At 34.8% G+C, this 15,006-nt stretch overlaps 1 protein-coding gene across 6 annotated transcripts in view; it reads left to right on the top strand.

The window, feature by feature from the left end:
• INTS6 (integrator complex subunit 6) overlaps nt 1-15,006 on the top strand; it is a 108,650-nt gene that overhangs the window by 23,609 nt on the left and 70,035 nt on the right. The window contains exon 1 of one of the 6 annotated variants that reach the window (XM_030813431.1): nt 8,206-8,428. The exons of the other annotated variants lie outside the window; for them this stretch is intronic. The gene's annotated coding sequence lies outside the window, so the exon portion shown is untranslated. Of the gene's footprint in view, nt 1-8,205; nt 8,429-15,006 lie in introns of those variants that run through there. 6 annotated transcript variants of the gene reach the window in all.

Below are 15,006 nucleotides of genomic sequence, written 5' to 3'. Positions count from 1 at the left end.
GCAGAGTTGTGTGTGGTGTCGTATAATGAATATAATAGATTTTTTTAATTTTAAGGTGTTTCTACTATAGTATTTGAACTGCTCTTTAACATGGGCTGATATAGAAAGGTGATTGTTTTGATGGTGCTTTATTGTTTGCATTTGCTTTAGTATCTTAATTCCCCTGGTATTTATGAGGGTTTAATTAAGCAGGAAAAGTATACATTTTAAGTTCAGTAGCTTTTAGAATTACTTTATTTGTGTGACATTGTGGAATATAAATTGGACATGGAGTCAGGGCATGTGGGTCCTAGTCTTTGTTTAACTACTTTCTAGCAGTAAACTTTGTACCAGTGACCTGACTTCCTAATTTCTATCCTTTTCCATGAAATAAAGAGAATAACATTTGCCTTACTTCATAGGGTTATTGGAAGTCTGAAATAATGTATATGAAAGTACTTAGTAGGCTGTAAAGAAAAGTACATAATAGTATTATTTCATGAGGCATTGGAACCACTAAAGAGATGTAATTCTCTGCTCTTATTTGGGGGAAAAGAGCTAAAATTGTTTTATTTGAACAGTTGATAATAAAGGGAATTTAGGATATAATTCATGGAGATAGAGCTGAAAAATTTAGGTAGATTATAATTCATGATTAAATAATTTATAGTCTATATATAATCAGTAGCCTTGGAATGCTCCATAGCTGAACTTGATGGGCTTTTGGGCTTTCTTAGATTAGTTGACGTGTACAGCCAGTTATGGTCCTGCTACTTTCAGAAACAGGTAGACGTGGATTACATAAAAAGCAAGCCATAAAAATGTCATTTTAGCCGGGCATGGTGGCTCACGCCTGTAATCTCAGCACTTTGGGAGGCTGAGGTGGGCAGACATGAGATCAGGAGTTCAAGACCAGCCTGACCAACATGGTGAAACCCTGTCTCTACCAAAAATACAAAAAATTTAGCTGGGCATGGTGGCGCACACCTGTAATCCCAGCTACTCAGGAGGCTAAGGCAGGAGAATCACTTGAACCCAGGAGGTGGAGGTTGCAGTGAGCTGAGACTGTGCCACTGCCCTCCAGCCTGGGCGACAGAGCGAGACTCCATCTCAAAAAAAAAAAAAAAAGAAAAAAGTCATTTTAAATTTGAAGCTCTCAAATTAATTTTTCTTCTTAATAGGACACGTAATCGTTAACAGCTTCATTCAACTTTATATATTAATAAATCAGAAGTCTTTTGAATGTTTGTTTTGTTTTTATCCGTAATGATTTTGCTTGAGAAGTCATTTCTGTTTTCTGTTGTAAAGTATTATGTGTGAGGTGATGCATTTGAGGTGCTGTCTACTGCCTTTGTAGAAATGCCCTTTGGGGTACAATGTATTTTGTTTCCATATGTCTGGATCTGTTTTGTTTGTAAAATTTGTTTTGTGGGGACCTCTTCTAGCTTAAAAATATCTTGAAATATACATGTGTATTGGAATTGCTCACCTTTCTTCCTATGTCTTTCCTTGGGAAGGATTTTGGAAAAATAGGGCAATGTGTTTATAATAACCTGAAACTACCTTGCTAGTAAGGTTAGGAAGATTTTCCTGTGGGCAGAGATCTTACCTTTTAGTTCTCTTTTATCTTTTACAATACTAGCCTAGTGTTGACAACAGAGCCTGTATTTTTAAAAAGTATTGATTATAAACATTGGTGTATTGAATCTGGTAGTCATTGAGTTCAAAACTGATTACTGTTGCACCTTATTATCTGAGGTGGAAGGTTCATTTGTTTTAAAGCAAAAGTAAATTATTTTGAAGTTGGAACATAGGCCGGTGAGTTGTTTCAAGGTTAGGAATGTCTTTGATCCCCTGCATGTTTTCTTCTTAATGTACCAACAACACTGTCTTGTTGGAGCAATGAGAAAGTTATCCTAGATTAATTTTTGCTAAATGTTGTGAGATATTGTGAAATATTCTAGCCTAAATAATTATGGGATTTGTTTTAAGGAGCTTTTCAATTCATGGAAAAGCATAAAGATGCTTTTTGTATTGTTTTTCTGTGTTTGTATTGTGCACATGCATGAATGCTAGATATGATCTGTATTCTGGTTCCTACTAGGGAATAACAATTTTGCCTTTATATCTGTCTTTTCGCATCTCTCAACCTTTGCCTCTGGCAGAAGTTAATTCTTTTTTAGATTTATTCAGTGTATGAATGTGTCATTAATTTCCACATTAGAGATGTGTGTACATAATTCCTGGTTGGCTTGTGGCTGCTGTTGGTATGACCTATTACTTTTTATGGAGTTGTATATTCCACCTGTATGATATCCTTTGCTTAAGAGTCATGTTATCCAACATTGTATATTATATCTGTTCTGTTGGTGCTGTTTTTCAGGAGTAAATGTTCTTGCTGCTTTAAAATCATCCTTATATCATGTGAGGAAATATAGAACTCATTTAGTCTTATATTTTACAAATGAGGAAATTGAGATCCAGGGAGTCAGAGTGATTTGCTTAGGTTATAACATTTGTTACTGCCAAAATCTAGATTAGAATTTATCAATTCCAAAGACATGCCAGCACCTCCAGGCCAGTGCTTTCTTCCTGATATGGCTGCTGCCTTTTTGCTTGATTCTAATTTTGTGTGTTCTTAAAATTTACCTTCTATTACCTGATTTCTTATTTGTCTACTTCAGCTTTCTATATAAGTGTCTTTTAGGTATTCTGTTCTTATTCAGTGTTGCATGAAAAACTATTATGACCAGAGCATTTCTAGGCAATGAGGATAACAAAGATAAACAGGACCTATCTGGTTCTTAATATTTAAGTTCACAGTATTAGGGGGGAAATCACCTATTAAATGGTTTTATGAATGATAAAATAAGGATACATACTAAGTGTGTGGGAGTACTAAAGCAAGGGAAGAGTTAATATTAGCTTTCGTGTGTCAAATCTTGTATAATTTTATAGTGTAATTTCATTTTTGAATGACTGAATTCAAGGATCTTATGGATGATTTGGCATAGGGTGTGGCTCCTACCTTATATCTGTGAATTTTAGGAAGAAGCCCAGTGTAAAGTTGTTTTGAGCCTAGAAAATAGTTTTTCCTAGCCACAGGAAAAATGTGGTGCCATATTGTCTCTTGACCTGGCTAAGTATGTATAAGCCCAAATGAACCAATTTCTTATAACTTATTTGTCAGAAAAATGTAGGAATACTGTTCTCTGGGACAGCTCGTCACTTAGCAATGTGTTATGAGTTAGGAAAGAAAAGTAATAGATATATTATGAATGAAAATCTTGAGCTGTATATGATCATTTTACATGAATTTATGATTTTCATTATATCCTTGGGCCTCATTTAATAAAGTCCAGGCCATTGTCTGAGGTGTCATGAATGTGTTTCTACTGTAGTCTTTTTGGATAACTGCCTAGGATTTTTGATGATTGCTTGGATTGAATTTTATGTGTATATATTTGGCCTTTTTTTTAAATGCAGCTATTTGATAAAACTGGTTGTTCGTAGCATTTTCACTTATGAGGAGTGTGTTTGATAGGACTTTGAATTCTGAAAGACGATAAAACTATATTACTTACTTCCTTAGTAGTTACCTTTGATGTTGATAAACATACCTGTGTCCAGATACTCAGTACTGTTTGTCATGTTATATAACTGATATACCAAATGTTTTGGTAGAATCAACAAACTATAATTAGAGTTATTGAAAAGGATTTTCTTCTGATATCTGCAGATAATCCTTTCTAGTACTGCTTTGCAATGGAAAACTATTCTGTACTATGATTCCAGGAACACATGGCTAACGAATATTGCTCAATAAAGGAGCCCAGAAGAAATCCTGCCAGTACTTTCTTAGTGATGAATGACATTCCAGGATAGTGTAGCAGTTATTTTTCTCTTCCGTGAAAGTGCTAATAGTAGTATTGTCTTTCAAATACTGAGATTTCTATATGCTGACGAGTGCTTCTGCATCTCTTTACCAATGTTATGATTGCCGTGGAGGCTAACATTGAGAGAAGGTATTTGCAGCCAAAGTAATCTGTTAGGAAGAGTTTTACTTTCTTATTAGCTGTCCCAGCTTTTTAAGCCCAACTAGGACAACTACTTTTATAACTTCATGGGATAGATATTCAGTAAGGGCATGTCTTCATAGAAAGAGAATGAGTAGTCTCAGCTGTGTATTCAAATGGCTGTAGATTGGGGTCTTCTATTCCAACTTGTCTGTTCTCAAAAATTGATGCAAAAGTCCACCATTCTTTGAGATGGATAATTCTAGGCATTGTAAATGAGTTTAGTTTAACTGGTGAAGATTATAATTATGATGTGCATTTAATTCTTAAAGATTAAAAGACAGGCCAGAAATTTTTGAAATCAGTTTCTAGTATCTGAAATGATTAAAAACCACAGCTCCCTCCCCTACCTCTCATAAAATGTTTTTATTCACTAAAATCACTAAAAATATTTGCCAAAGGGTGTCAAAACTCTGATTTCATTGTATAAAGACTTTTAAACATATATTTAAAATAGTTGCTTTTCCCAAGGCACTTAGAATTTTGGAGAACTTTCTCTTTTTAAAAAAGATCTGTAAGGAATTTTGAGGGATGCCACAGTGGTGTGATAGAAAATGTCAAACATTTTATCTGTGTTTACATGTGTTTGAATTTTCATGTTTATCCCGTAGTGGCCTCTTCATAGTGATATTACTAGGGAGTCAGCAAAAATCTGAAGATTAGCTCTTGTCTTACTGATTTGTGATTCAGATGTTCTAAATACATGCATAACACTACTGTATATGTTAGTCTCTGTCAATTCATCTTTCTAAGAACATTTAATAAGAATTTGTTGAATGTAGACCATTTGTATTTCTTTTTCTACTCATACTTTTGGCCCTGTTCTCTCAACCCCTGGATTTATTACTGCTGGTATGTTATAGGAATATATACATCTGCAATTATTAGTAGTTTAAAAATATGTAATTATAATGATGCATAATTAAAGAAGTTGATGAAATATTTCAATTTAATATAGTAAATTTTCAGCAATTTACATTTGCACTACTCTTACTGATATACTTTTTTTCAAGATCATGTAGTAAGAAAGACTCTTGAGTACTTCTAGGCAAACACAACAATGGAGAAATTCAAAAGAAATGCTGGTTGATCATTCTAACAAAGCTGTATGACTACAGTAACTAATCCACTATCTAGAATTCTTTGTTATGATGTATCAAAATAGTTTTTATTCAGAGGGTGAAGCAGTTTCACCCTGTGTTTATTAGCCTGTTAGAACCAATAAGCAATAAGAGAGTCTACATATGTAAGGAAAATTTTATTTAGAGATGTTTCTATTATCCAATTCTAGCTCTTACATACATAAAGTGCTGTGGTATTTAGAACAGTAGCTTTGAAATGGCTGCAGGCTGCATCAAAATCACCTGGTGTGCCTTACAGAATACACTGCCTTTGTTCTTATTCTGGAAATTTTGTTTCAGTTGATCTGGGTAAGGACCTGGGAATCTGTATTTTTAGAGTGTCCCATGTGATTCTGATGTACAGTCAAATTTAGAAACTATAGTTTTAGAACACAATCTAACCACAATTTTTTTTTAAGCTACACAAAAAGCATGTGAAAATGAACAACTTTAACAAAACAGATTAGAAAGTTAGAAATGTTTTTGACTTAGAAGGCCACCAAAAAGTATTTTTTTAGGATAAAAATAATTCTTGACCTTTAGAATTGTTAAATTTGGGAACGGGTTTCCAAGGGATATGGAACTGGCCTTCTGTGTGAATATTTTTAATAGGATAATTTCTAATTTGCTTGATACTTTAGAATAAGTTATTGAATAGCCCCCCAAAATTAACTTCTGTGCTGACTGCAGTCAATCTGCAGTTTCTGCTTACAGTGTGCTATATTGAGGACTCTCCTTAGACCCCATATATGAGGAGAGAGGCTAAGAAGAGAAGAGCAGTTAATTTATATTATCTATCATGTGTTTCTTATCCCTGGCTTAGGAATTTTTATCCAAAGGATTGTATAGTATTCTGGTATCCTTACTAAGCCGTAATTCCTGATTTGGATGTCCATGTAATTAGCGTTACACACACACACACACACACACACACACACACACACACACACACAAAGCCATAATTCCTGATTTGGATGTCCATGTAATTAGCATCTCTCTCTCTCTCTCTCGCGCACACACACACACACACACACACACACACCCTACCTTACCAGATGAGAGCAGTTTATAAAGAATTGGTGATAGTTACACTTAATTTTCTAGACAGTTGCTGCAAAAATACCCTTCCAGAATGAATTCTTTAGATTTTGAATTGTGAAAGTATATTTTAAATTAATTCAGCAACAGTTTTCCTTGTGATACATAGTAACTTTGGCTGTGTATAAGAATAGAGGCAGCTCCATACGTTTATATTTAGTTCTATATTTATGTTCTAGGTACTGGGGACACACAGATGGAATTAAGCAAGGCTAGAAAACGTATTATCTTTGAAGACAGGCAAGTAAATAAACATTTGTAATACATTAAGATAAATCTTATGGCAGAAATAAACAGGTTCTGAGACAGCGTAAAGAAGTAAAGTTTTGAGGGAAGAGTAAGGAATTGAGCCATGACATATCAGGAAGAGGAAACAGTATGCAAAAGCATGAAGACTTGAAAACAGTGTATCAGGAGATTATAAATTGTACACCTGGAGTATGGAAAGTATAGGTAGGAAGAGCAGAAGCTTGAAATGTAGGTAGAGGGCAGGTAATAGCACCCTAAGGAGACAGGACTTCATTCTGTTAGCATTTGCAGGGAAGGTATTGAAGATTTTAAGCAGGTGAGTCACATGATCAGATTTGCATTTTAGTAAGATTACTGTGCCAGCAAGGTGAAAGGTGGACTGGAGGGTGGTAAGATGGGAAGAGTTAGCAAACTACATTTAACAACTTAGAAGATACGGGGAATGCCAAAACTTAGCTAGCGCTGGACAGGAAGGCAGAATTCTGAGAGGTTCGGTAGGTAAGCTAGGCAGGTTTTCAAAGATGATTTGTAAGATAGGAGAAAAAAGGCAAAGTATTTGACAGGAGCCCTGAACCTAGGGTCCATGCTTGGTCTGAAGAGAGTTCTGTGAATTCCCTGACATCCTGTCTACACATTATCCATCTGTGTGCATGAACATTTTTTGGGGTAAAGAGATCCATAGCTTTAATCATATTCTCAAATAAGTAAAAATATACTGGTTTAGTATTATTTTCCACTTTCCAACTTGGGCATCTGTGTGGATATTTGGTAGCGTTAACTGAGATGTGGGTGATAAAAAATAAAGGAGGAGAAAGGAAGGTAGGTAAAGTAATTGACAGACAAAGTATCATTACCTTTCGGGTAAGGATGTTTTAAAGGATTTATAATTTAACATTTAAAACAATTACCTCAAAGACTTTTTCTTGCCTTTTAACATTGTGTTTTAGGAAAATATTTTGTATTTAAAAATTGAAATGAGCAGATTCTGATAGTTAAATTTTTTTTTATTTTGAAGCAGATTTAAATAAATAAGCCTTAAATCAGCCTTTAAAGTTTGTTTGAAATTTAAGGACATGTGATATGAACATTTAAAATTGCTTATTTCAAGCAAGCATTGAGAATTCTACAGAATGCTAGGTTAAGAGCAGTGTGTGTGTGTGTTTTACTCTGTGTATTAGTGTCAAGTAAGTTAGAGGATACTAGCCTAATTTTTTATTTAATAGATTGGCACTTTTCTGTTAAACTCAGCCTGTTTGGGTGTTTCATGCTTCTCCACGTCAGATTTCAATTTTGAGAGAATGAAAATGTTGAGTATGTGGTTTTCTGATGGTGCACTCTCTTGTAAATAACCCTTAGGCTGCTAGTCATTTATAAATACCTTGATTATACTTATTTAGCTGTATTTCCATAGTGATTTTATTTAACTTCCACTTTCACTTGTTCTTTTCAGATGTAATACTGTAGATATTAAACTTTTTAGACTTTTATATTAGAAATAACCTTAGTGCAGTGACTAGAAAGACATTGAAACTATGGGCTTTACATCAAGGCAAGGCTGTATTTTGATCTAGACGAGGCTGTTTTGGTATATTTTTCCCCACGCTCTGTCTTTTCAGATTGAATTACTGATTTTTCCCCCTTTGTTTTGTTCGTTGTGGTTTTGATGTTTTTTTTCCTTTCAGCTAAAGGAGCAGCCCAGTGGTTTTCAAGAAGTGCCAAAGTGCACTGACTGTCTCATGATGACTGGTGCCTCAGGGAGGGTCATGATTCCTGGATACAGGATCGACCTGATCCTGGATGTCACTTCAAGCAGTCAGATCGTGGGGAAAAGCCTTGTCTAATGGCTAGCCTTCCTCAAAAGTCTGATGCTAGTCATCTCGGAAGGCCTCAGAAAAAGCCTTAAAGGTGAGCAGAGTAGAGTGTAGTTCTCTCTGGGGGCTATGACTATTTGTTGGAGAATCTAATTCAACATAGAATGACAACCCTAACCTGATAAATCCAGGTTCAATTGGTAATTAACTTTGAGCTTAAAAATTGGTTGATGATTATCAGACCCCAGCTTTTGAGTTAGTAGAACCACCTTGCTAAGCTTAAGATCTGTAAGTGAGGATCTTGGTATTTCCTGGGGCTCTTCACAGCTTTAGGTTAGTATCTGTTGTCTTAGATGGAAATAGCCTTGCTATCATAGCTAAGGAACACTTTGGTTACAAAATTGCACTTGGTTGTTAAGTATGGATAGTTTTGTTTTGATTTTTTAGTTCAGCTAACAAGGTATTCTCTTGATTTGTGTATTCATTAGATACCAGTTATTTGGTATTACCAATTATCAGCGTTTGGAAGGATAAGTTTGCATTTGCTTTGTCTGTAATAATAAACTTTTTAAAAAAAATAGCTACCTTTGAACCAAGTTTGGATTTATATAGCTCATATTTTATTGCATTCTGTTGAAGAATATTAGTACTACCTGCATCATTTCAATGACATTTTTAGCACCAGAAAAAGATTCTCCAGAGATGTTTTGAGTATTTTGGAAAAAGTTTAATTCTAGGCCTCTTTCTCTGTGATTTGAAGCACTTAACAGAACTCAGTTATTCATGTAATAACATTGGTTGCTAATAACCTTGATTACTAAATTTAAACGCTAAAGCTTGTCCTAAGACTTAACTTTTTTTTTTAAATTGAACCACCTATATTAGTAAAAAAAAAAAAAAATGAGTACCATTCCCAATGTATGCACATTTTTAAATTTAGAAATTATATATGTGACTACTATATTAATATTATTATGTTAAAAACATATTAAAATAGAACTTTAAAAAGATGAGATGAAAAAATTTATACAAAGGAAATTCTGATCTTTGCTTCTTGTATAACATGGATCATGATTTATACTAGGGGTCAGCAAACATTTTCTTTGAAGGGCCAGATAGTGAACATTTTAGGTTTTTCAGCCTTTATAGTGCGTATTGGAACTACTCCGCTGTTGGAGGACAAAAGCAGCTATAGACAGTATGTTAAATGAATGAGAGTGGCCGTATTCAATAAAATTTTATTTACAAAAAATAGGCTCTGGGCTGGATTTGGTTGGTGGGCTATAGTTTGCTGATCGCTGGTGTATACCCTGTTTTGTAGACTACTGCTCTAGACCTTGGAGTTATATTGTACTACTTCTGTTAGATCCTTTTCACATTAGTTTTAGAGAGTGGACTTTATGGAATTGATTTTTCCTTTATGAAGTGGGTAGAACACCACTGGTAGAGTGTATTCAGTTAAAGTGAACAGATGCTTATTGAACAGTAGTGAAGTTCAGACACAGGGTTAGGTACTGGCTCATGAGTTTGATATGAGAGGTACAGTTATGGCATAGTGTAAGATGTAAAATTAATAAAGCACAAGCTAATAAGATGGTACAGTTGAGAAAGTGAGGCCAGAGCTGTCTCTAGGAAATGTCTTGAGTTGGATTTGGAAAGGTTCATTCAAGTTTGTGAAGTAGATGGATGCGAAGACATAAAGGTCACTGAAGAGAGTTTGGGAGAACTGTATGTACCTCAGTATTGATAGCTGGCAAAGTGTTCAAGAAAAACAGCAGCAGGAAATGAGACTAGATAGATTGGCATGGTCCATCCTGTATTCTCTGCCAAGGAGTTTCGACTTTGTCTTGTAGATTGATGGAAACCTTATAGATTGAGCCTTATAGATGGACCTTATGGATTGAAGAGATTTTAGTAGAGGAGAAAGTTATTAGATTTGCATTTTAGAAAGATAGTGGAAGTAGCGTGGACTATACAAAGAGCAGGTTTTATTGGCACCTCATCTGTTTTCACTTCCTCATAAAAGAGGACATGATTGTAGGTTGAACTATACCAGACATAAAATTAAGAAACTTGGAGTGCTATTTAGCAATAAAAAGGAATGAACTGGTGACATGTTACAACATGGATGAACCTCAAAAACATTATCCTAGATGCAAAGGACCTCATATGGCATTATTCCATTTATATGGAATGTCCGTAAAGTTGATTAGTGCTTGCCTGGAAGTGTTTGGGAGACTGGCTGCAAATGGGCACAGGGATCTTTTTAAGATGTTGGAAATGTTCTAAAACTGCATGGTGATGATGGTTGTACAACTCTGTAAATTTACTAAAACTCATTGAACACATAAAATGGATGAATTTCTCAATAAAGTTGTTAAATTTAGAAAGCCTTTACCTTTGCAATTTGTTGGGGTAAAACTTTGTTGAAGAAAGTATTTCCGTATTGCAGGTTGTCAAGTGATTGCTCTTTCCTCTGAACAAATATTGACCTTAAACTACTAGAAGCTAAAAAAAAGTTTTGATTTTTTAATCAAAAACTCCTTTTGGATGTACATTGGATATTCCTAAGGATATACATTTTAACTGTAGAGTGTAACAATGGGAACTAACAATAAATAATCGGGTTGGTATTAAGTTTTATGGAATTCACTTTGACTTTAATAATTTTTTTTTGAGACAGGATCTTGCTTTGTTGCCTAGAATTTCTTAATTTTCCTTTCCTTAATAAACATGATATGAGGAGAATCTTCTTTATGGCTTATATTGGACAATAGTATTAAAGTTAGAAATAGCCTAAGGGAAATTTACTTGATTTTTTTTTCAAGGAAATATACTAAAGAAAAAGCTGATATAGGATGCTTTTAAATTTATAAATTGTTTCCTCATAATCTTAGCAGTTACAGGAAATGAATAAAAAAGAATGCAAAACAATTGGAAAATGGTTGATTTTATTCAATAAATATGTATTTAGGGCCTACCATGTGCCTAGGCACTGTTCTTAGATTGTGAAGGACTCTATGTTACTTTCTTTTATTCCTGGCTACCAAAATAATGTATGAGTTTGAGCTTAATCATTTTAAAAAATGTGTAAACTTAAATGTTTAACTTTTATTGTTTACAAGATAATTTCACATCTCCTGTAATTCTCAATTCTGTGACAGTGAGGAAAATGTCTTAGTAAGGCTGATTTCTGCCTAAGAGGCAGAGCTAGGACTTGACTGTTTGTTTTATTTTTTCAGGTCCATTGCTCTTTACACTCTAGTGTGGGATTAAAAGAAAAAGAAAGCAACAGTATTGTACTGCATAAGGACAGTCATATAGGTCAGTGAGATAGAATTGAGAGTCTAGCAGCAAAACCCATACATTTATAGTCAGTCGATTTTTGACAAGAGTTAAGACAGTTTAATGAGAAAAGAATAATTTTCTGGCCGGGCACAATAGCTCATGCCTGTAATCCTAGCACTTTGGGAGGCCGAGGCAGGTGGATTGCCTGAGCTCAGGAGTTCAAGACCAGCCTGGCCAACCCGGTGAAACCCCATCTCTATTAAAAAATACAAAAAATTAGCCGGGTGTGGTGGCGTGCGCTTGTAATCCCAGCTACTCGGGAGGCTGAGACAGGAGAATGGCTTGACCCTGGCAGGTGGAGGTTGCAGTGAGGCGAGATCACGCTATTGCACTCCAGCCTGGGTGACAGAGCAAGACTCTGCCTTAAAAAAAAAAAAAAAAAAAAAAGAATAATTTTCTTAGCAAATGGTTTTGGGCCAACTGAGTATGCATGCACATGCAAAAGAATGAAATTGAACCTCTACCTTATATGCAAAAATTAGATCAAAATGGGTCAAAGACTGAAGAAAACATAGACTTAATCTTCCTGACCTAGGATTAGGCAAGTTTTAGACAGGACACCAGAATCACAAAGAACAACTAGACAAATTGGACTTCCTAATTAAAAACTTTTGTTTCAAAGGATACTGTCAAGAAAGTGAAAAGATAGTAACAGAATGAGGGAAAATATTTGCAAATCCTTTATCTGTGAAGGGCATGATATCCAGAATATATAAAGAACTATAACAACATAAAAATAAAAAGACAACCTAATTTAAAAATGGTCAAAGGATTTGATTAGACATTTCTCCAGAGAAGATATACAAATGGCTAGTAAGTACATGAAAAGATGCTCACCATCATTTGTCATGAAGGAAATGCAGATTATAACCATAATGAGATAGCAGTTTACACCTATTATGACATATAATAAAAAAGATGGACCGTTACAAATGTTGGTGAGAATGTAGAGAAACTGTAACCTTCATACTTTGCTAGTGAGGATGTAAAATGATGCAGCTGCTTTGGGAAATAGTTTGGTGGTTCTTCAAAAAGTTAAACATAGAGTTACCTTATGCTAACTCCAATAATTCTATTCTGGGGTATATACCTAAAGAAATGAAAACATGTCTACACAAAAACCTGTAAGTGAACATCATATTAATGTCATTCATAATAGCCAAAAAGTGGAAACAACACAAATGTCTATTACCTGATGAATGGATAAACAAAATATGATATATCCATACAATGGAATATTATTCAGCCTTAAAAAGGAATACAATTGTCTCACATAGTGCAACATGGATGAACCTTGAAAACTAAGTGAAAGCCAGACACAAAAGGCTACTTACTGCAAGTTTCCATTTATATGAAGCAAATCCATAGAAACAGAAATAAGTGGTTGCCAGAGGCTTGGGGTAAGGGTAGGATGCTAATGTATAGAGAAGGGTTTCATTTTCAGGTGATCAAAATGTTCTGAAAGTAGACAGTGGTGATGATTGTACAACTCTGACTTCCTGGTTCAGCCACTCTAAATAAATGAATGAAACAAATGGAAGAACTTGTATCTTTACTCTCATACACCCACACTATTTTCCTCTCTGGTGCTTATCTTCTTTATTTCCTTTTGCAACAAATTTAGAGATCATTTCTGTTATCTCCTTGACTTCCCTACCTCCTTTTAAATCTATTACAGTCTGACTTCTGATTCTACCTTTGTTAATAAGATCACTAATAATGTCCTTATTTTCCAAATCCAAATTTGCTTTTTAGTTTTTCTTTCATGATGTTTTGCCAGCACTATTGAACACTGTTTTTTTTAAAGCTTCCCTTGACTTCTGTGTTTACACTTTCCTGGCTCTGCTTTGGCTTTTTGTTTTGTTTTAATTTCCATCCTTGACCTTAGTGTCTTTGCCTGTCCCAAAGTGTTAGCGGTTTAGTCTTAGATTTTCTTACATGTTTACTGACATACTCTTGGACAATTTCATTCCTGTGGCTTTATCCATGTTCATCTGCACAGAAGAGTGTGTTTGGCCTAAAAGCCTTGGTAACTCAACTTACTCTCAAATAGTTTGTCAAATATTAATAATTATATATTACTGTACTACTACATTTTCATGCTGCTGATAAAGACATACCCGAGACTGGGCAATTAATAAAAGAAAGAGGTTTAGTGGACTTAAAGTTCTACATGGCTGGGGAGGCCTCACAATCCTGGTGGCAGGCAAGGAGGAGCAAGTCCTGTCTTACATGGGTGGCAGCAGGCAAAAAGAGAGAGCTTGTGCAGGGAAACTCCTGTTTTTAAAACCATCAGATCTTGTGAGACTTATTCCCTATCATGAGAACAGCATGGCAGAGACCCACCCCTGTGATTAAATGACCTCCCATGGGGTTTCTCCCACAAAATGTGGGAATTGTGGGAGTTACAATTCAAGATGAAATTTGGGTCGGGACACAGCCAAACCACATCAATCACCATTATTATTGTTATTATATAAAAGAGAAGTAAATGTGACAAAATGTAAACTGTCTATGAATCTAGATGAATGGGACCCTGGAGCTCATAGTACAATCACTGCAACTTTTCTGTGAGATTGAAATTTTTCAAATAGATTTTTAAAGAATTTTTTTTAAGTGAACAGTTTTGTGCCATTTAGTACATCTTTCCTTTAAAAAAAAAAAAAACTCTCATACTTGTCAGGGTATTAAGTTGCTATTTGTGAGTTTCTTATATATTCTAGGATAGGCAGATCTGTTTTGTATACCTTTTTCCCACTGCATCATCTCAGTTTGGTTATTCTTGACTTTTGAATTGTTCTTGGAAATAATTAGAAAAAAGTAGGGATTGGGATTGTTGGAGGGTGAAACCATAGGGAGAGAAAGGAAGTTGAGGAATTCAATCTTGAGTCTTAGAACTACGTGTGTGTGTGTGTGTGTGTGTGAGTGTGTGTGTATAGAAGAACTACATACATATATATATGGAAGGAAAAAACGGAAATGAATCTATAAAGGCCTGATAGTACTTACATATTTTCTTGTTATTGTCTGTTATGTTATGAATAGGACCTGTGGCTGTATTGTTTGAGAAATAGGATTTAAGAAATACCCACTCAGTTTCACCAAAAATGTTAAAATTTTATTTGCTTTTAAAAAAGCTTTTATTAAGCTTCTTTTCCATCTACATTATCCAAGCACATCTGAATAATTGGGACTAGAGTTGGACTAGATGTCGGAGGGAGCAACTTTCTATTTATTAAATTACGGAAAGATTTAGCATTTGTTTGATTAGAATGAGTGCTTTCCTGCCCTTAACACCCATACAGTGCCTCTTTGAATGCATAT

The sequence above is a fragment of the Nomascus leucogenys genome, chromosome 5 (assembly GCF_006542625.1).
Source record: "Nomascus leucogenys isolate Asia chromosome 5, Asia_NLE_v1, whole genome shotgun sequence".
Taxonomy (NCBI): domain Eukaryota; kingdom Metazoa; phylum Chordata; class Mammalia; order Primates; family Hylobatidae; genus Nomascus; species Nomascus leucogenys.
Note: the sequence above shows the minus strand (reverse complement) of the source record. Positions and strands in the feature narration are given on the sequence as shown.